At 39.6% G+C, this 24,134-nt stretch overlaps 1 protein-coding gene across 5 annotated transcripts in view; it reads left to right on the forward strand.

Annotated features, from left to right (window-relative positions):
- LOC149162988 (RNA helicase family protein) overlaps positions 1-24,134 on the forward strand; it is a 405,052-nt gene that overhangs the window by 202,583 nt on the left and 178,335 nt on the right. The gene's annotated exons all lie outside the window — the stretch shown is intronic.

Genomic DNA, 24,134 nt, shown 5'->3' on the forward strand with positions numbered 1-24,134 from the left:
TGAATTTGCTTCTGTATAACTCCTTAATGATATTAGATGAATGATATGTGAAATTAATATTAACTGAAACATAGAAAGTAGTTATATGTGGAAGTGAATTTGTTTCTAGTTTGTGCCCTAGAAAACTCAACATGGTATCACAACTGAGTTAGATCCAAGAACAATAGCTAGCCTAGTTCAATTCTGGAACAATGATTGGCAACTGAGTTTCATTAAAGAAAGAGACCTGTAACAGGCAAAGATTCTCTTATGTTTTGTGTAAGGATAAGACCGAGATACCTTAGTTGTAAGAGGAGGTCCAAAGGTCTTAATTCGCTGGTAAAAGAGGTAGGCCGCAGACCTGTTGTGGCACCCGAGTTAGCATGTATGTTTCTATTGGACAATAGAGATTCTGTTGAAGAAGAGATCAAGGCCCGTGTCATCACTGTCTTGCAAATAGGAAACGAAGTTCTGGGTTGATCCAAGACAAACTTTTGAGTTACAATAGTTCTGTGGAGGTCCGAAATTTTGGTCATAATGGAGATTCGAGCTTGTCTTACTGTGTGATAATCTGAATGTATTTTGAGGCCACTACTTTGAGGTATGTGCGAGCTCTGTGAATGTATTCTCTAAAATTTGTGAGTTCTAATGTAAATGCATTCTAAAACTTTATATATGCGAGCTATATAAACAAGTTCTATGAATCCAAAGACACAATGGCTCTTTATTTATATCCTTGCACTGTGATATTGTGCGAGATACTTGAGGCATGAATTCTATTAAGGTACGAATTTTGGATATTATGCGAGCTTCCTAGAGCTATGAATCCAAAGACACAATGGCTCTTTATGTATATCCCTGCACTGTGGTATTGTGCGAGATACTTGTGGCATGAATTCTATTAAGGTACGAATTCTGGATATTATGCGAGCTTCTTGGAGCTCTATATGTGCGATCTTGAGGCTTCCTTTCTTTGTGAAATGCTAAGAGTCCTGAGGAGTAATGCGAGTTTTAAATACAAGCCTAATCTCTATAGACCAAATGGTTTATGATAAATATGCAAGCTCCTGTGGTATCAGGCTTCTCTAAATCTTATGGCATATAAGTTTATGATTCGTTGCTATATGCAAGCTTCTGTGGCTCCTTTATTCGATCTCCATGGAACACTTTTGCTAACCTTTTATGCGAGCATTGTGATTCCTATCCTTTGTGGTACATTTGGTACATCAATCGATGTGAGACCTAACCTACTTTTCACTGTGACGAGTGAGATTCTTATCTCTATGGAAGCTCAAGGTCGAGTCACCTGGAGAAGTCAAAATCAAAGAATCTTGATGCAGATTGAGTCCAATCTCTATGAAAGCATAACCCTGTGCAATGTCTCTATGGAAGAAGGTTCAGACAGTTTATGCTATGCATGTAAGATAAAGATGCATCTGTACGTTCTAAATATGAATCCTAGTTGAAGCTTTGAATGATCAAGAAGTTTTGAAAGGATCCGACCTTTACGAAGGACCAATAGTCTACTCTGTGGCACTTATATGCGAAGCCCCGTGTTTTGTTGTTGTGATTTCTCTATTGTGATCCATGCACAAAGCAAAGACACCTATTCATTTTCAGCACGAATCTGTATCTGTGATGAGGTCTGAATGGTATGTTATGCAAGCCTCTCTATGTGTATATTCAATGAGTCATGCGAGCTTCATAATGACGCTGTTCTCCTATGAGATGTGAGCCTATATATCTATTATACGTTCAATCCTAATGCTGAAATCTCAAACCAATTCGAATCAAAATCAAGTTTGAGGCCTGTGGAACTGAAAGGGTCCAAAATCTGTATATAAGTCCAAGGCAGAGTCAGAAGACATCTTCAATCCCCTAGGAGACTTGGATTCAGAAGTGCTGGTCGATAAATCCTTCCTATTCATACATGACCTAGTTGAAGTGCATTGCAAAAGGAGGTCGACCTTATTGATCCAAAACCAACCTAATCAACTCCAACAATGATATCTGGAAAATTTATTATGTTGAGTATGTTGCCATTGCTGTTAAAGTGAGAGCAGGTGTAGGCAAGGACATGATGTAGAGTGAGTGCAGATATCATCATTGATATCAGGGTTTGGAGGCCATTGATGTGATGATATCCAACTTTAGATTGCAGTGATGAAACCCTAGCTAACCTAGCTCTAGGGTTTGGTTTTCTTGGAGGATGGACATACCCCGTACTTTGTTGGAGTTTTTGTGGCAGCAGATTAGTGAGTTTACCTCAGAGACCCTTGCCACTAGATTCTACTTGTCTTGCTGATTCCGGTGGTATGTGGTGCGTCTCGTGGGCCTTCACGGGTTGTGAGAATTTGACACTGATCCAGAACCTGAACCAGATTAGGCCCTCAAATTCACAGAAGTTCAAGTCAAGGGTTGACTGTTTTGCTGCTCCAGTGATCTGACCTGTATGACTAAGTTGTGTGACAAAAATTCTGAGGAATATTGTTCGTATAAATGCCCTAACCAACGAGTTTTATGAAGCCAAAATTTAAGAAGTAATTTTGTGAAGAAGTGCATCATTTATCTAATGCATTGTTGTGAAAACCTATATCAGTCAAACTCTAGCTCACTTATGCATTCCTATTTGATGGTGACTCAGTACTCTTCTGGAAGATAGACAAATGAGGAGTAATCTTGTAGTATTCTGGATCTACATTTAAGCTGTGGTTCCTTTCCAGATTCTGAAGCATATACATTGACCACAATCCTCCTATTCAAGTAGCAAATGAGAACCTTGATTTCATATTGTTGGCAGCATCTTCATGCATCAGAAAACAATACTTTAGAGATTCTGAACAGGAGTTAAGAACAGTACTGGATTGTAGCTGCAAAAATATCCTTTTGTGTACTTATGTAGACAGCTGTAGATGACACCAAACTGTATTATCACAATGACCAGGGAAGGAACTTCATCTACAACAGTGAGTGGCACATGTTATTTTGAAGACTTGAGGTACACATTTAATTAATGAACAATTGACATTGTTGCTGCAAGGTTTGATGTCTTGACTTCATATGATGTATGCTGTGGATGTATGATAGTACAACATGATGATGAGAAAGTGACATTATGACTGTGTTGGCAGAACCCTATAACAATGATCCTTGACCCTGACAATGACTTTGATGCTGTGATTGGCAAATTATGACAGTGACCTAATGATGTGTGTGGAGCATTAAAACTCTGAAATAGTTATAAGTATATATATTAATGATTGAAATGATGATCTTTTTACAAGCAAGGCCCTTTCTTAAATAAGCCATCGGGCACCTTTTCGAGAAGGGGCATGATCTTTGATCGTGCCCCAATTACATAATTAATTAATTACATAACATTGCCTCCCTCTTGAAAAGATGCTTTGTCCTCAAAGCATATGTAACGACGGGTGTTTTTGGCAAAAAGCTTCTGTCTCCCAGGAGGCTTCTTCTTCTGGTAGATTCTTCCACTTGATAAGGTATTCTTTAATTACTCGAGATTGCAACTTCCTTTCCCTGGTGGTAACAATTCCTTCTGGTTCTAAGATGAACTTGTCTTCATCATCTAATATTGGAAGCGTTGTTTGTGCTGATTGGTATCTGCCCAATGCCTTTTTAAGACAAGATACATGGAAAACATTGTGAACTCAACTATTTTCTGGAAGGCTTAAGCTGTATGCTACTTGGCTGATCTTTTTGTTAATCTGATATGGTCCATAAAACTTTGGCGCCGATTTGTTTTTCCTTTTTTTGTTTTAGGGATAATTGCTTGTAAGGCTGAAGTTTAAAAAATACCCATTCTCCAACTTCAAATTCTCTCTCTGTTCTGTGTCGGTTGGCCTGCTGCTTCATGCGATTTCTTGCAAAACTTAGATTTTCTTTTAATGTTTGAAATTTTTTTTGGGTTTCTTCTAAATGCTCCTTTATTGATTGAACTTTTGTCTCGGACATGGCCAAATCCTTCCATTTGGGAGGTTCATATCCATACAGAGCTTGAAATGGGGTCATCTTTGTGGAAGTGTGATAAGTTGAATTGTACCATCATTTAACGAGATGTAACCACTGAGCCCACTTATTTTGCTTGTCTGCTGCATAACAATGAAGGTAAGCTTCTAACCACTTATAGACAATTTTTGTCTGATCGTCTGTTTGAGTATGATATGCAGAACTCATTTTGAGGTATGTTCCAATATGTTTGAAAAGCTCCTTCCAAAAATTCCCTTTAAACTTGGGATCTCTATCACTAACAATGACTTTTGGGAATCCATGTAATTTGTAGATATTCTTGCAAAATATCTCAACGATTTCTTTTGCTGAATTTGATTTTTTCATTCCTATGAAGTGTGCATGCTTCATGAGTCTATCTACTACTACAAGAATTTAATCTTTCCCGTCTGACGTTGGTAATCCTTCAATAAAATCCATTTATATTTCTTCACATTTTTGGTTTGGGATATTTAAGGGGTGGAGCAACCTTGGGGTCCTAATGTTCTCACTTTTATTTCGCTGACATTGATCACATTCTGCTACATATTTTTTGAATATCACTATTCATTACCTTCCAAAAGAACGACTGACATGCATTATAGTAGGTTTTAAAGAATCCTACATGTCCGGCTGACAGTGAATCATGCGACTCTTTGAGAATCTTTTCTTTAAATTTGGAATTTGAACTTAGATAAAATTTTCCCTTGTACCATAGAATATCGTTTTTCCATTCAAATTTTGAATCTGAGAAAGGTTATTGATTATAACACTTGTTTCTGGATCTTTTACATATTCACTTCGAATCTCATTAAGCCATTCAGGAACAACAACTGAAACTGCAAGTAATGATGGTTCTCCGCCTTTCCTAGATAGAGCATCAACTACTACGTTATCTTTCCCTTTCTTATGTAATTATCCATGTGGAAGGTAGCGATTTTTTCTATCCATTTTTGTTGTTCTATAGATAACGTTTTCTGGTGGAGGAGATGCTGAAGACTATTATAATCTGTTCATATTGGGAGCTTACTTCGCAAGAGATATTGTCTCTATTTGGCTAATGCGTGCTAATAGCAAGCATTTCCTTGTTGTATGTAGACTTGAGACGTTCTTCCTTATTGAGCTTCCTGTTCTCAAATGCGATTGGTTGTCCATCCTGCATTAGTATTGCTCTTATGTTAAAACCTGAAGCATCACACTCAATTACAGATGGTTTTGAGAAGTTTGGAGTTGCCAGTACAAGGGTATTAGACATAACTTCCTTTAAGTATTCAAAACACATTTATGCTTCATCGTTCCATCGAAATGAGTTCTTCTTTAGAAGGTTCGTTAAGGGTGCAATTATACGGGCATAGTTTTTAATAAATCTTCAATAATACCCGGTCAATCCTAAGAATACTCTTAGCTTGGAGATATTAATTGGTTTGGGCCATTCTCGTATAGCCTTGATCTTATTAGGATCCACTTTTACTCCTTCCTTGGATATTATATGTCCGAGATACTCTACTTCTTCCTTCCCAAAAGTGCATTTGGACTTCTTGGCATAAAACAAATGTTTTTCTAATACCTTAAGAACTTGCTCCAAATGTTTTAGGTGCTCCTTCCATGTTTTGCTATAAATTAGAATGTCATCAAAGAATACTAACACAAACTTCCTTAGATATGGGCACTGTTGTCGCACAGATTGACACGACAACGCTCAGATCAGGGGCTGTCACTCTGATCCCTGATCTCTCCGTTTAAGCCTGTCTCCCGCGGCTAAGGGGGGTAGACCCTACGAGTTGAAAGAGACCAACTGTCGACCAGTTGGTTTGGGAGACACGAAACACTAAAATGATTTTATTAATTTAGCGGACCAGTGCCTAAAGAGATTGATATTTAAACGATTACTTGTTAGATGATGTAAAATTATAAACCATGAACAACAATCATTTATCATCAAATAACCATAAAGATCGTGCAATGACCAAATCTCAACAGACGATATCTAGCAATTAAGAAAATTTCGATCAGTGCCTTAAACAACCACGCAATTATAAATCATTAACCAGATATCATAGGCAGCTAATCTTCAAGATGATCATTCATGCGCAGAATTGTCTAAAATGATAAACATTCATTCCACATCAATAAATTTAAATCTCAGCGTAAAAAATATGACGTGATAATTTCCCGAGAAAAACCGAATCTGGCAAAATTTCCCACAATATTTTTATTTGCTAGATCTAAATCTATACTTAAATTTTTTATTTTTTTTTTTAAATTATTCTAAAGTCTAACTTGAACTAAATCAAAAAACCCTTTATTATTTCTTTCTTTTTATATTTAATGAAATCTAAAGAAAAAAAAGGAACTATTGAAAAATGATAAGATTTAAATTTAAACTAAGGAAAAACAAAACCTAAACAGAAACCCTAGCTTAAAAAAAAGATCATGCTAAAACTAAAACTAATTAAACCTAGAACATAACTACGCAGACGTATATATCATAAGACTAAGATTTAAACAATCAAAATATATCTAACTGCCTGCGCTATGGGATAGCGTCTAAGCTGACGGAGAGAAACAAAAATAAAAAAAATCGTAACCCTGGCTCAGCGTAAAACAAAAAAATGACCGAACGCGTGGAAAAATCTTCGACAGGCACAGGTGACGGCGGACAGAGATGCGAATCGGTTTGAAAATTACCTGAGTGCTTCGACTGAGATTGGATTTGTTACCTGATATAAGTTCATGCCACTGTTTGAAAGTATGCAGCCAGCGTTTCAGAAGATCGTATTGGAGCTGAGAACGTCTTACCAGATGCCCGCGCGGAATGACTTTGACACACGTCCACAAAAATTTACTCAGCCAAATACGTGAAGCCTCAGTCCACGCAGCACGTGAGTTGCTGAACGGGCGGAGAACCTTAACGCTATTTCAGTGAGGGCGCAGGGATGCTGAGGCTGCAAGCTTTGAGTTTTGCTTGCAGGTGATGGACACGATGCGCTAAGATTTTTAACGTGGGTGGCTCAAATTCGAAGGAAATGCTTCGCCTGCGTGGGATGCCGTGGTTACCTTGCATAGAAGAAAACTGATGATTACACTGTCTGCACGAGTATACCAACGCGTGGACAAGAAAATTTGGCTAAGATTTGCGTCCTTTCAATATTTTGCGGGCGATTTGCAACGCTCAGATACATGAACGAAACTGCCAGAAAACCCCAACATGTATTTTGAGGCTTTAGATCAAGTCTGCGTGAGACGTGGACTGGCAGATGGAAGAGCACGGGTCCAAAGCCAAGCTCTCAGAAGAAATTGAAAGCTCCTGATGAAACCCTGAGAGTATCTAGATCAGATGTACCTGTAATCTACAAAAGAACAGAAACCGCAACATAATACATGCATAAAACAAAATTTGAGACCCTATATCAGCATGAGTAATTTACATATTTTTGGCCCTTTTAACAGCCAAATTTAGCAATAATAGCAGTAATATTTTCAGAATATTAGAAACTTCAACTTCGCTGTGGAAAGGTTCGAAAAATCTCTCATACAAACCAAAAAAGTAAATTTAAATGATTAACCCAGGGTAAAAATTAGCTGGGCTCTGCAAGGAAGAGCCTGTGGGAGTTAGCTGGTTCAGCGGAGAACTTCCCCAAACACCCACTGGTTTTCTTCAGTAATGGTTCCCTGCACAACTCACTTCAACCATCAATAAAGAGAGAGAGAATAATACCGGTTTTCAGAAAGTAATAGAGATACCTGCCATTACTCCAGAAACCCTAATATCATTCAAACCCTAGCAAGTGAACAAGATACCTGTGCTCACAATACTCTATAATAAGCTGTTATTAATGGCTGAAAAACAAAATATGCAGAAAATAGAATAGCTCACAGCACTTCCAGAGAGTAACACCAGCAAGATTTGAACCCCAAAGTCTTCTTTTATTAACCAGAAACAGATTACACAAGAGCTTCTTCAGCACAAGACTCACAGATCGAAAAAAATGATCTCAAATGACTCCTAGCACCCTATTTAAAGGAAAAGATCCCAACGGCTAGTTCGAGTGATCCATGTCGAAATGATCTCGACCGTCGATGAGGATCAAGGCATCTCTTAATCTCATTCGTTGAAATTATTAATTCATTAAAAAATGAAATTTTGCATGTATTTACTCAAAATATTATTATTTTATTATTTTTTAGGGTTTTTGCTTTATTTTATAATTTTTTTATTATTTTTATTTTTATTTTATTATTTTATTATTTTTAGTTATTTATTTATTTATTTTTAATTTTTTTAATTTTTAATTCATTTTCTAAATGGATCCTCGAACTTAGCCTTTGGAAAAATCACCTAGGACCTAGGACTTAGGACTCATGAGGGGATTTAAAATATTTTCCAACCCTCAAGACACTTTACATCATGACTTTTACAATTTACATCTTAAGGGGACAAACCCACTTAACACAGACCCTCATAAACCACCCAGTTCTGCGACACAACTATAATCTAGCAGATTAACACACTAGGATTCTCCTAAAATTTTAATGACAAAATCAATCCCGGCTTTGGGGTCAGGCTGAAGGAAAACTCTGCCGATCATGGATCGGTGAGACGAAAAACCTTCCGGGACGTAGATTATCATTAGAAAGTTAGGTCCACCCAGGCAATTTACCTACACAACTCATATCTGCTAAGATTATTTACATTTCATATATGCAGACTGGGTTTACAACATAAATCGATCAAGCTGTTGATGACTGCAGGATGGCATGGTCATGTCGATCAAGCGCTACCCCTTTTTGTAAAGAAAAAGGGGGTGTACTGCTATGGGCAGTTGACCGGTAGTGGTCAACAGGCACAATAGCTCGTTCATAGTAGCTTGGAATGTTGCTAGTGCATTGGTTAAACCAAAAGGCATTACCTTAAACTCATAATGATCTTCATGTGTTCGGAACGCAGTTTTTGCAATGTCTTCCAACCTTATTCTGATTTGGTAATACCCTAACCTTAAGTCCAATTTTGAAAAGTATTTAGCGCCATGTAGTTCAGCCAACATTTCATCGATAAAAGGGATCAAAAACTGGTTTTTAATTGTTATTTTGTTTAGTCCTCGATAATCGACGCATAACCTGAACAATCCATCTTTCTTTTGAACTAATACAATTGGAGCAACATACAGACTTATACTTTTTGTGATGATGCCACACTTTAAAAGATCTTGGACTGAACTCTCAATTTCGGTTTTTTAATGATGTGGATAGCGATATGGTTTGATGTTGATGGGATTTGGTCCTGGTTTAACTTCTATTGTATGCTCGATTTCTCTTTTAGGTGGCATCTTCATCGGAAGATCTTGGAATACCTTTTCGTGCTTTTGAATTAGCTCTTGGACTTTTGGTGCTTCTTCATCAATCAAATTTGAAGTTAACATTTCTAATTGATGACACTGTACTAAATAAGTTGGTGCTCCCTTTCGAATCGTTTTTATCACCTGGGAGGATGAAGCAATTTGATTCTCAGGAGGTTGGAACCCATATAACTTGTACTTTTTCCCTTCCCATTTAAATTTTATAAATTGCTTTTGATGGTTGGCAGAGTAAGTGCCTAGGGTTTGTAGCCATTGGATACTTAAAACCACATCCACTCCTCCTAATGGTACAGTGTAGAACGGGGATTCTAGGTTATAGTCTTGAATCTGGAATTTGACTTTATAACATTTTCCTACTTTTTCAGTTTTCTTACCGTCAACTACCATAACCTTGATATTGGGCATGGGAATTGTGAAAATGTTGAGTCTTTTCGCCATGGTTGAGTCCAAAATGTTGTGGGTGCTACCAGTATCAATTAGAATCATTACGTTGCTCTTTTTGATATGCCCTTTTAACTTTAATGTTTAGGGCTGCGATATCCCTGTCACGACCGATAATGACACTTGCAGAATACTCTCATCATCTGGTTCTGGAGGAAACTGTAGATAATCTTCAATTCCTTCTTCCTCTGATTCTTCATTGTTAGAATCATTGGTTGCTAAATATGTATACAAGTTCTTGGTTTCTTTTCCTTTAGCACATCCATGTTTAGGGTCCCATTCTTCGCCACAACGTTTGCACTTGCCCTCTTTCATTCTTTGCATTTCCAAGTTAGTTGTTTCTCCTTCACAAAGATGTGGCGGAACATATTTTGTGTTATCCGTGTTCGCAGCTTGGGAAAATATTTGCCTCGAATATACTCTTTCAACTTTCGGCCACTACATCTTTTCGTGCTTCTTTTCAACAACTTTTGCCTTCTGTCTGGCTACTTCTATAGAAGTGATGTCATGAAGCTCAAGCTCAGCTTGGATATGGGGTTTATGTCCCGTGGTGTATGATTGAATAAGACGAGTTTATGATAATCTAGGTACTTGTGTAGCTAAAACTTCCCATTCTCGAGTGTATTCGTTCACATCTCCTTTTTGTTGTAGTTTGGTGAGTGTCGAGAAGAATTCTTATTCCTTAACACCTTGGAACCTTTTAAAGATTGCATTTTTGAATTTCCTCCAACTGATAACAAGTGTCGCCTTTTTCCACCACATATATCAATTATATGCTTCGCCTTCCATTTGCATGGATGCATGCCTGATCTTTTCATCATCATTGTCAATACCGTAAATCTCGAAATATTCTTCTGCTTTATTAAACCATGCAACACTGCACTTCTTGTTACCGTCAAATTTGGAGAGTTCAAGTTTTGCTCTTCGTTGATATGTCACAACTGTTGGAGTAAAGAGAGGGTATTGATTCGCAAGTTGCATATTTGAGAATTGATTCCAAAGCTGCATATTTTGAAAATTTGTGTTACTATTTTGTTGATGGGGTATGGATGATGCTTTTGGAGACTCGGGTTTCTCATGTGAATCTGACGAGTTTGACAAATCTAGAGAATTGAGATGTTAAGTAGCTTCATTATTTTGAGGTATTTGATCGGGCGTAATCTTCAACTTGTCACAAATACAGGTCAACATCACCATTGCTTGAATATGATTCAGATTCACCCTATTTGAATGGATTACATGATCCTTTTTAAATTCATTATGGTTCTTCTCGAGCTGACTCTCTATTCTCTTTGTTGTATCCTGGAGCTCCTTGATTTCATTGGAATGTCTGGTAACCTTATTCTCAAGATCAATCAATTTTTTACTAAAATCAGCCATCAACATTGATGACGACATTGAGTAGGCATGAAGTGGAGTATACTTATCCAGTTTAACTTTTCTTAACTTGATCCTAATTTTTTTTCTATCTTTTATTTTATTTTATTTAGATAATATATATTTTAATTTAATAATCTAATATATTTATATATGACTGAATATATAATTAAATTATATAATATTTATGTAAATATTAATTAAAATTTATATAATGACTATATAATAAGATTGTATGGCATACGTTGTTCAATTAGATTATACGATATAGTTGAATTGAAAGGCCGGTTTGTGGAAAGACATGATCGGGGGTCAATTGACGCGCTGGCAGATGAAACGATCGACGAAAAACAGGTCTGTAAGAATGACACGATGCTTGGATGGAGCAGAACTGAGCAGAACGACAATGCGGTGAGGGACATAGCGAAACAGAGTGGTTGGGAACGATGGTAAGCAGTGAGGAACGGATGAATAATAGGACAACGAACGATGGTGAACGGTGAGGAACGGATGCAGAACAGAGCGAAATGAGAACAAAGCTGTTGGGAATGGTGGCAAAACAGTGAGCAACGACGTTGAACAATGAACATGAGCTACAATAGCGTTTGGCTCTGATACCACCTAGAGCATTAAAACTTTGAAACAATTATAAGTATATACATATTAATGATTGAAATGATGATCTTTTTACAAGTAGGGCCTTGGCTTAAATAAGCCCTTGGGCACCTCTTTGAGAAAGGGCATGATCTTTGATCGTGCCCCAATTACATAATTAATTAATTACATAACAGTGTGCAGTATGGCATGGCTTGTGAAGTGTTCTCATTGTAACAACTCCTCTATGACAAATTGTGATGATGTGATGCATGGCAGTGAGATGAAGGCATAATTGAAGTGAAACAACAGTGAACAACAGTGACTTGTGGGAGCAATAAGTGGCATTTATAGACAGTGAGTGTAGCAACAAAGGTAGTGTGGACAGAAGCAAAGATTGAGGACGGAGAGAGTAGTAATAATAATAGTAGTAGTGAGCAACAGAGACAACAATGGTTGCATCAGTGGGCAACAATAGCAATAGTGACTGCAACAGTAGGTAGCAGTTGTGGAGCAACAGTGATTGGTTGACTTGTTGATTGTAAGGGGGACTGAAGACTCCTTCGGATTCGCTCTGTAAATATCTTCAAAACCGGGGGAGCATTAACTTCCTTGGGGAGTATCTTACTTCTTTCTAGCCTAGCTGGTAAATTGTGTATGTAACAATACATAATGCAAAGCTTGTTTGGACGAAATATCTTGTGCACTGTCTACTTGATGTGATGAAGTTTCAATTTATCTTAATGCTCTGAATGTTGAATCAAATGTAACTAACGAGTTGTGTGAAAAAGAAGGAAGTACTGATTCAGCGTCCTCTCAGTATTTCCAACATATTATACAATTTTGAAAGCAATGCTTCTATATGGCTCAGTGTCTTATTAATGGACGATCAAGTTGCAAGTGAAAGAATTGAATCAGGAATCTGAGAAAATTAAGATCAAAATTAAGATCAAGAGGGAGGTGAATCACTCTAGAGATAAGTTTTTTATTATTGTTTCTATTGTTGTTACATTATGAGTCTCTTGTCCTTGTATATATTGCTTGGCTATATTTGTTCTTCCATGGCCTCATAGCGAGAATTCCAGGTACATAATGAAGATTTCCAAGGTGTGGCAATTGTTGCAAAAAAATGTAGAGCGATGTGACAAGAAGACTGGTAATTGGACGAACCTTGGACTTAGAGGGAGCGAACAAGATCAACCAAATTGAAGAATGTTTTGATCTATGTGACTTCCATGATGAAGATGGCTAGAAGTTTTGAAGGACGATGCTGATATGAATGTGTTGAAAAATGAGCCCGTGAATTTTTTACTATGTATTAATGATATGTTTAAAGATTTGTAAGATTGAAAGCATGGCACGAGGCTGATACAATATCTCCCGAGGTTGTGGCATGATGGATTATGAGTCCATGGATATTTGTTTGAGGAAAAAATTGAAGAAGTTGCGAGACTGTGTTGATTTGAAGAATCCCTCAGATTGCCTCATTGAACCACTTGATATAGATGACTTTATCTGAACTAGATGTATTATGGGTGTTGTATTGGTTTGAATGACATGGATGGTCTTGCTGCATGTAGCACGATTGAAGCTGGAAATGTAGCTAATTTTTGAAGCTTTTTGCTGATGATTACTTCTATAAGAAGCCACTTACTGTCTGTTGGTTGTTGAGGTTTGCTTCTGTGAGAAGCCTCTTATTGTCTGATGGATTCGATTATGGCACACTTTTCTGCTGACAAGCAAGGTGTTGACATTTGCTCTATGAGAAGCCACTTGGATTGTTTGCTTCTATGAAAAGCCCCAACTGAAGTTGAATGGGTAGGTGTTGTTGTCTGTTATAAAGTACTGAAGTCCAGTTGGTTGTTGATGATTATGTAAATGGGTTGAGACTGTTACAAACTAAAAGTGCACATCAAGGCGTTGTTTTAGCTTGGAGTCAGGCATGATTTCCTGGATGAGTAGGAAGTAGAGATCTATACTACCGCGATAAAGTATATTGCAGCAGGTATGGTTAGCTGTGAGGCAGTGTGGCTGCGGTAGCTCCTTGCAAAGCTGTTTGATCATGTGCCAAATATGACTGTGATATACTGTGAATCAAAGTAGGATCAAACTTTGAAAGAATCCAATGTTTCATGACAGGTTGAAACACATTGAGATCAGGTACCACTACATCAGGGATATGGTATAGAGAGGAGTAGTGAGGCTCCAACACATCTCGACAGATGAGAAGATTGCAGACATTCTCACCAAGCCATTGCTCGAAGTGAAGTTCTTATTCTTCAGAGACTGGCTTGGGTTGTAGGAGAATGTATCCCTCTTTGTGAGTGAATACTGTCGATTGAGAACATTGAGCATATGCTCTTCCTCCAGTCTTTCGACTAGCCATGAACTTGGGGGGGCAGGGGTGGATGAGCAGCGAGGCTCCTGGGTTTGAGGGTATTCCTTGAAGCCATGGACTTGGCTGAGTACATACCCCATTATGCATCCCGTTACCCATCAAAAGTGGGTGACTCCATAGGAAATTTTCTCTCCTAGATTTGCCCTTAGCCGACAACCAACAACCCCTGACAACCACCGGTGTAGTTGATCCATGGTGCCATTTGATCTCTGCTCCCTGAGCCAGTCGTATGCCCCCTTGCCCATCTGTCGAGAGCGTATCTTTGAAGGTGGGCAATACAATCCTAAAGGTATGCGTTTCATTGTGCAATTGGGAGCTTATGCTTGTTTCTCGTTTGGGCACCGTGGGTCTGGATTATTAGGTGACTTGGAAGAATGAAGGGTTTTGACTGTAGTATTGTTTCCTCACCTTAAATGGGGGGTTAATCCTTAATCATAGTCTCGTGGGATCTACCCTATTGGCTTATAGCTTTAGGAAGGGCACTACTTGGGAAACCACAATTATGGTAGCTTGGTCATGTTTTCCCATTTCTCATTTTTCACTCCCCTCTAGACATCGCATGCCTATTTCATCATCTTCCCTCTCTGGGTCCACAAGACACTAGTACACCCCTCCTCTGGTCCACATGTTTGGCTCGGGCCTAGAAATGTTGCCCTGGAGGTTGATGCAACTAAAAGAACGTTAAAAGCATATCATGGCGACAACCAAAAGATAGAAGAAAAGAATATTACAAAATGCAAAAGCTGGTCGGAACATTAAAATAGCGCATTGGCAAAAGCCAAACATGAGCTCTACCCCCTATCATTATGGCTATGAACCTGGTTCCTAGGGCCGCATGAGTGACCCCACATCATTAAGGAACCCATGCAAATCCCAAGTTCCATTCCTTGATTGGCGATGAACTGCCCCACCTTAATGGGGTAATAACTGCTTGTGTCATACACAACATGCTCTTATCTCCTGGAGCCCCAAGAAGTAATACTAAGACAAATCAAGAAAAGGCAAATGAAGAATGGTGGAAAAACAAAGGTAGGGGTAACTCATGTATCCACGATTGCTCCCTCCTCCATCTACACACCTCAATATGTGGACATCCCTCATCATTACTGTCCTTGAACCCACGACATTTGGCTTTGAGGCCACTATGTCCCTATCCATCTCATCATTATTCACATGACCCATATCAATTGAAGGATGTACCTTGGACCTGTCTTTCCCCTCAGGGGTTGGGAACACCTAATAGGGATGTTTATTAGCCACTCCTACGTAGGTAGGTAACACTATTACAAACTTAAAGCCCCAAATTTGGAAGGGAAGCCCATTAGGAAGTCCCAATGTGCCCTTGATTAACAAGCTTGGTTCACTTAGATGCACTAATGAATTATTGTACCTGATGGCGAGGAAGCGCATTGGATCTTATATGTAATTGGCAAGTGGTTTCATCATGGGTTGAGCAACTTAACTGGGGCCCAAGCCCACTAGAGGATCATATTGACACCCCTAGGGGATGCATTGAGAGCAATGGGACTCCATCATGTGTTAGAGCATCATTTCATGCCATGGGCACCTTCAACGCTTTCATTAGTTTGTTCATTTCTCCACATTATTCACGAGATGATGCACTTGGACTAGCTTGCCCCAATCGACTTGGCATGATCATGGTAGTTGATTCGAGGCCCAAAGGAGGATTGTCTCACCCTTGAGACATGGGAGGGCAGGCGCGTCATCAGATACCTCATTTGGAGCATTGCATAAGATCTTCTTTTGTTTGGAGACCCATGAGACAAGCAATGGATAGGATCTCTCATGTATTTAGTCAACACTAGGCGAGATATATCCTTTGCAGTAAACTCTCTTAGTTGGTTCATTGTGGAGTCAAAGAGTGTGCATTGGATAACAACTAAACATGTGTTGAGGTATTTGTGCAACACTATTGAGTATGGCATTAGATATGCTCGAGGTAATGGTGTCAAGTTGGTTGGCTATATTGACATTGATTGGGCATGTAATGCAGTCAATGGATAAAAAACTTCAAAGTGTTGCTTTAGTATGGGTTCAGGTTTTTTTTCTTGGTACAATTAGAAGTAGAAGTTCGTGGCACTTAGTTCTGCAAAGGCAAAGTACATAGCAATGAACATGGCTACTTGTGAGGCCATATGGCTTCGAAAGCTGCTAGTATCCTTGTTTGGTCAGAGAATAGAGAAAATAGTGATACATTGTGACAATTAGAGTTGCATTAGGTTGTAAGAGAATCCCATGTTTCATGATAAGTCCAAGCATACAAACATCATATACCACTTCATCAAGGATTATGTGTAGTGCAGGATTGTTCAACTATAATTGTTAATTTTAGTTATGTTCTATGCTTAGAGCAATTTATTTCAATTTTCATAGTTAGCTCCATATCTTTTCCGGATTAGCAATCACATCAGCATTAAAGTAAACTGCAGATAGAATATAAACATAAATCGCAGAAGACAAGCCAAGACAAGAGGACACAAGATGTGGCGCTAGCCAGGGACAAACCCCAATGTGGGGAAACCCTTGATCAATTCTTCTTATATGTTCTTCAATAGTTTAGCAGAGACTCGAGAGAGAGAGAAAGAGATAGTACGTTTACAACATAAGTCAACACTTTGACTTATCTAGATTAGAGCATAGATCATCTCTAAGAAGATGATACATGAGATCAGTTGAAGACGTGTTGCTTCAACTAATTCTCCAAGGTGACTCCTTCACCTATCATTGTGTTGCATTTCGTCATCATGCTGCACCTCACCGCGCTGCACCATGCTGCACCCATCATCACTACGCTGCATCTCATCACGCTTCATTAATCATGACTGTACCCATCACTGTACTGCATTATGTGCCATTGCTGCACCGTGTTGCCATCTTGACCTATGTGTTGGTTGCACCTTGCTTGCTTGTTGTCCCTTGCTTGCTTGTTGTCCTTAGCATGCTTGTTGTCCTTAGCATGCTTGTTGTTGCATGCTAGTTGTCCCTTGCATGCTAGCTGTAACATTGCATGCTTGGTGTATTTGCTGCTAGGTACCATACAATTGTCCCAATGTTAGTTAGCTGTCCCTTGCATGCTGCTCTCTTTCGGAGACAGATGCTCCGGCTGTTTCGGCAATTCCCGATAGTTCTGGCAGTTCCTGCTATTCTCGGCAGTTCTGGCAGTTCCGGTTATTCCCGATAGTTTCGGCAGTCCTAGCAGTTCGGGCTTTTCAGGCAGTTCCGACTTTTCTGGCTGTTCTGACATTTTCGGCTTTTCCGGCTTTTCTGGCTTTTTTGGCAATTCCGACATTTTCGGCTTTTCCAACAGTTTCGTCTTTTCCGGCTTTTTCGACAGTTCTGGCTTTTTCGACATTTTTGGCCTTTCCGGCATTTCCAACTTTTCCGACAGTTTCGGATTTCCAGCAGTTCTGGCTCTTCCGGCAATTCCGACTTTTCTAGTAGTTCCGGCTTTTCCGGCAGTTCTGGCTTTCTACCCTCTGGATCAGGGCAACGTTATTCCTTAGGATCTCTCCTCCTACTAAAACCCAAAGACAAGTAGAGAGGGGAAAAGATCCCAAGTGCGTTGAAATGACTTGAAGGCCACCTCTATTTAGACTAAAACGTTGAGCACATGTGGGGTTTATTTGGTCGCTAGCCGACCTCGACGAATTGTATTATAATGCAAATAAATTCATAACTCCATGAATACTTATTAGAATCAGATGATCTTTAGATCAATCTTACACCTCTTGATGAGAGGGATCCAAGAAAAATATCAGCTGCCATAAATAAGATGACCCACATGGAGTTTGGCCCTAGTTGCCAATTTTAACACTCCCTCTCAACTAGGGAGAACTCCATTCGTTGATCCATATGTCCGACTGTACTATCTCTTCCATCAGTGCCTTGCATTGCTCTGCTATGCTCTGATCTACTGAGCTCTGCTCTTCTTTGATTTGCTAAGCTCTGCTCTGCTCTGCTCTTCTTTGATTTGCTGAGCTCTGCTCTGCTCTGCTGAACCATGAAGAAGAAGAATTGATCGAGAATATCTCGTACCATTCTCTATTGACCCGAAGTCAGTTTCATCTGAAGAGAGTGTGTCACATGACTCTTACTGACCCAAATTCAGTTTTATTGATCCCAGATCAATATCACAAGAGAGTGTATCAAACCACTCATACTGATCCCAGATCAATGTCACAAGAGAGTGTTTCAAACCACTCATACTGATCCTAGATCAATGGAGGTCATCCTAGGATAGGGGGTACGGTAGATAAAACGATGCGTCCATCGATATTACTACTATGGTCCCTATCCTCATTTCCCTGCTCATTGATCAGATGGGAGGTACTTCCCATGAGTCCCAGACTGCATGGGTAGGATGCCCCGACAGGAGAACTAATCATCCTGTCCACAGGAGAACGAATCATCCCGTCAGTGGATGCCACGATGAACTAATCATCCTGGTCCACAGGAGAACTAATCATCCTGTTCGACAGTCGTCACGGGAGAACTAATCATCTCGGCCCACAGAAGAACTAATCATCCTCTTCATAGCGCACCACCAGGGGAGGGTGGGTTGCCCTATGGTTGTATGTTGATTGAGTAAGTACCCCAAGCCCCCCAAAGCTCCCAGAGCTCAATGCATGCAACATGCAGGACCCTTATAAGAAGGTCTCTCAACGACTCCAAGTCGTTCGGGAAAGTCACAGATTTGACCTTTCCCCTTTGACAAAATGCCTGCGACCTGTACATCAGTCTCAATGCGATGGAACCTCCTCGCTCATCGACTTACCATATTGCAGATAAGGCAGTATCTGATGTCTATCTGCTGGAGCAATCATCGAATACAAGATTCCTCAATAATCGAATCCCCCCTCTGGTTGTCACAGAGAATCACAGTGGTATTCATCATGTGTACAAACAACTCACTTAAGAGATTCTGCAGCCATGCAGCTTCACACGAGATTATACTCGTAGCTATGTATTTGGTCTTGACGATGCTTATAGCAACCGACTTCTGCGTCCTGCTCATCCATGATATCGGAGCAGAATCCAAAGAGAACCAGCACTGAGAAGTGCTTTAGTGATCCTCCACACTGCCTGCCCAGTCAACATTCAAATAATCATGCAGTTTCATATTTCTGGCAGTGTATCTCAATCCATGAGAGATTGTGCCCCGAAGATATCTCAGAAGATTCTTGGCATCAATAGTGAGGCTCAACCAAATGTGAGCTCACCATGCTAACTGCAAAACATATGTCTGGACGGAAGTTCACCAAGAACATCAACGCGAATGCTTTTATGAAACTCAGAGGCATTTCCCAAATTTGGTCTGACATCACTACCATATAACTTCTGAAAGTTAAGATCCTCGATGTAGTCACAGGCTTGCAGTTTATCATTCCACATCCGGAATCCAACTCCCTCTTACTTCTCCAAATGAGAGGGTCTGCATCTGTCAGAAATAGGTCGTCCTCATAAGGTGCCAGTATGAGAGGTCTATCATCCACAACCTTCGGGTAATGGTTTGGATCAGTTTCACTCCTAGGGAATCTTAGCTTCATCAGACAACTATCAATCCTATCATACTACGCTCGAGGTGTTTTGCTTCAAGCCATAGAGGGCTTTCTTCCATCTGTATACATGAGATTCCCGATCATGAATCTCAAACTCCTCGGGTTGTTCCAAACCTGTCGGATTGTTTCCATCTCTACCAAATTAGAGAGTGCACCCTTCTATCCGATGGAGTGCCTTGAAGCACTACCATCAATAAGCCAGATTCCCAAAGAATCTGAAGGAGAGGACCAATACAAGATAACGCTTTTTTATCTTACCAAAAACAACATTTAATTCTTCATACCTGGGGTTCCTTGCTTTTTATTTTTGAAGAGTTGGCCATTTCCTTGATGACCTGCATTACCTGTCATTCCTTTGATCATTGAAGATGTCCCTGGAATGATTGTTATCTTCATCAAGATATGTGTCTCTGCCATTCGGACACTCCTTCGCATAATGACCAAACTTATTGCAACCAAATCATCTGCCTTTCCTTCCATCCTTAGATCCGGACTTCCCAATGAAGTGATCTTTAGGTAGGCCATCAGAAACTTCCGATGTGCCATTTTGATAATATTCTCTGTTTCGACTTCACACTCGTTGAATTTGAAGAGGGATGAGGAATCCACTGATCCTTTTGTCCTTTCCCAACTGTCTTCGGTGATTGCTCTTTCACTCTTGCTTGGGCATTGTCTTCACCTCAGCTTTGATAACATGTTAATTTTAGGTATGTTCTATGCTTAGAGAAATTTATTTCAATTTTCATAGTTAGCTCCATATTTTTTCTGGATTAGCAATCACATCAACATTAAAGTAAATTGCAGATAGAATATAAACATAAATCGCATAAGATAAGCGAAGACAAGAGGACACGAGATGTGGCGCTAGCCAAGGACAAACCCCAATGTGGGGAAACCCTTGATCAATTCTTCTTATATGTTCTTCAATAGTTCAGCAGAGAGAGAGAGAGATAGTACGTTTACAACAAAAGTCAACACTTTGACTTATCTAGATAAGAGCATAGATCATCTTTAAGAAGATGATACATGAGATCAGTTGAAGACATGTTGCTTCAACTAATTCTCCAAGGTGACTCCTTCACCTATCGTTGTGTTGCATTTCGTCATCACGCTGCACCTCACCACGTTGCACCATGCTGCACCCATCATCACTATGTTGCATCTCATCACGCTTCATTAATCATGACTGTACCCATCATTGTACTGCATTATTTGCCATTGCTGCACCATGTTGCCATCTTGACCTATGTGTTGGCTGCACCTTGCTTGCTTGTTGTCCCTTGCTTGCTTGTTGTCCCTAGCATGCTTGTTGTCCTTAGCATGCTTGTTGTTGCATGCTAGTTGTCCCTTGCATGCTAGCTGTAACATTGCATGCTTGGTGTATTTGCTGCTAAGTACCATACAATTGTCCCAATGTTAGTTAGCTATCCGTTGCATGTTGGTCTCCTTCAGAGACAGATGCTTCGGCAGTTCTCGACAGTTCTGACAGTTCCCGACAGTTCCTGGCAGTTTCGGCAGTTCCCGTTGTTCTCGACAGTTCTGGCAGTCCCAGTAGTTTGGGCTTTTCCGGCAGTTCCGACATTTCCGGCTTTTCCGGCTTTTTTGGCAGTCCCGACATTTCCGGCTTTTCTGGCATTTCCGGCTTTTCTGACTTTCCGGCAGTTCTGTCTTTTCTGGCAGTTTCGCTTTTCTGGCTTTTCTGGCAGTTCCGGCTTTTTCGGCATTTCCAGCTTTTCTAGCAGTTCTGGCTCTTTTGGCTTTTCTGGCAATTCCGACTTTTCCGTATTTTCCGACATTTCCAACTTTCTGGCAGCTCCGGCTTTTCCGGCAGTTCCGACTTGTCCGACAGTTTCGACAATTCTGGCTTTTCTGGCAATTCCGGCAGTTCCGACATTTCCGACATTTTCGGTTTTTCCGGCAGTTTCGGCTTTTCCAGCTTTTCCAGTAGTTCAGGCGTTTCCGGCTTTTTCGGCTTTCTGCCCTCTTGATTAGGGCAACGTTATTCCTTAGGATCTCTCCTCCTACTAAAACCCAAAGACAAGTAGAGAGAGGAAGAGATCCCAAGTGTGTTGAAATGACTTGAAGGCCACCTCTATTTATACTAAAATGTTGAGCACATGTGGGGTTTATTTGGTCGCTAGCCGACCTTGACGAATTGTCTTATAATGCAAATAAATTCATAACTCCATCAACAGTTATCGGAATCGGATGATCTTTAGATCAATCCTACACCTCTCGATGAGAGGGATCCAAGAAAAATATCAGCTGCCATAAATAAGATGATCCACATGGAGTTTGGCCCCAGTTGCCAATTTTAACAATAATATATACCCACAGATGAACAGGTAGCAGATATACTGATGAAGGCTTTAGGGAAGGCGAGATTCATCTTCTTCAGAGACAAGATAGGTGTTATGCAAAACACCTTCCTCCCTAATAGGGAGTGCTAGTTTATGTAGCTCGAACAAGTGTTCTAGTCTCAGATGGTGTCCACGAGGCTAAGGAGCACAATGGATTAATTTTCTCCAATACCCAGAAAAAGTTTCTAAGCAAAATTGCCTGGAATTAATTAGCCAGTTTGTTAATTTTCCTAAATCTAACTTAGTGAAATGGCATAATTAATCGGGATTAACTGAGGTAAATCGATTTTCCTCTAGTGAGTTTTAGAAAAGTCATTTGATGGGGCCAAGATGATCTTAACCATCGATTGAGATTAGGTTGTAGCCATTGATAGCTCAACGAGATATTATTAAAGGAAATTGATGGGCATTTGGAGAACATATCAAAGACATAGGTTTGCAGTGATAGCAAGGGTGTAGTGATAGTGTGAGGGCACTAGCAGATCAAGATCAGCAGTGTTTGAAGATAGAATTGTTGGAGGAAATTCTTCACAACAATTTCCAGTTTCTTAGACTGAGAGGGAGGTTGATTTTATCTACAGAGAGAGGTTGAGTTATTAGCAGTTTGAATTGACTTAGAGAGGTCGAGTTACTAGAGTAAGGAAAAATTTGCCAGCGAGATCGATTTGCTAAGAGGAAGCCAAGTTTGCCTGAAGAAGTCGAGTTCCAGAGGAGGTCGAGTTGATTTTCCCAACCAGTGTGAGTTGCTAGTGAGGGCCAAGTTGCCAAGGCCGCACGTGTGGTTTGATTGAGTGAGCTAGAGGGAGGCCTAATTTTATTAGAGGGGTCATGTTGTCTCTAGGAAGCCAAATCAGCTTGCAAAAGTGAAAGAAACAATTTTCGAGAAGTTTGCTAATTTATGACGAACAATCGTAAATTTCAATCTAAGATTTTGCTAAAGAATAATAAAATACTCATCAGCAGGATTGGTTTTCCCCACACTGAGGTTTTTCCGGGGACATTTCTAAAAAAATATTAGTGTTCATTATTGTGTGCGTGTGCGTGTGTGCAATATTTTCTCAGTTTCTGTGGTTTATTTAATTTATGTGAAGTTGTTGTAGTGTTTTATTCAATATTTGCCACATAGAAATTGCAGAAGACAAATGATCAATTTGATAGGAGAATAATAACTAGTGATTGCAACAATATTAAAAATGTCTCTCCTTGTCAGTGCAATATCTATTTCAAGTGATCTCACTGTTACCGAGACTCCTTCCTTAGGTGAAAATCTGTGAAGAGTAGGGGGTTTTGGCTAAGGTGACATTGGGCCTCTACCCCATTGTTAGAATTTTGTCTAGCTTTTGTCTTTTAGGGTTTCCCTCTCCAAGGCTTGCTCAATTTTGTGATAGCAATACATTCAATGCTATTTTTGAATAATGTGAACTTCATGTTTTGGGTTGACGCAGTTCTATGTGCAATATATGTGGGAGATAGAACTCCATCTCATACAATTGGGAATAAAAGTCCTTATGAAATGTGGTATACCCACATTCCTTTGGTGAGAGTCGAGACCTCTTTGGGTTTTTGTTTCCAATTGCTATGCACTAATTCCTAAGGAGAAAAGCAGCAAACTAAGTGCAAGGAGCTGAAAATGCATCCTTTTGGGGTACTCAAACACCACCAAGGCATATCATCTTATGATGAGCTATCATCTTTACAATGTCTTTCATGGTTTCTCCTCATCCCCTCCTAAATAAGGAATGATATTATGCTGATACTGATGACACCTCTTTAGATGTCTCTTTTATATAAAATAAGGGATAAAAAATCGGTAGAACATTGTTGGGATTATCTTGGAGGCAATAACCTCAACTTTGTTGGTTGGTTTTCTTTCTCATTCATGCTGTCATGAGTTACTATTTTTGTATTAGTCGGATTTTGTTGTTGGAAATATACAAGAATCCTCATTTACTACATGATTCAATTGTTCTATTGAGGCAAAACTGCACCTTTCCTTTTGTAATCTTGATGATATTGAATTTTTTGGTAAGATTGATTTACGTTG

Source organism: Pinus tabuliformis, chromosome 5_2, assembly GCF_031772625.1.
Source record: "Pinus tabuliformis cultivar Carrire ecotype Pingquan chromosome 5_2, CPIR1, whole genome shotgun sequence".
NCBI lineage: Eukaryota > Viridiplantae > Streptophyta > Pinopsida > Pinales > Pinaceae > Pinus > Pinus tabuliformis.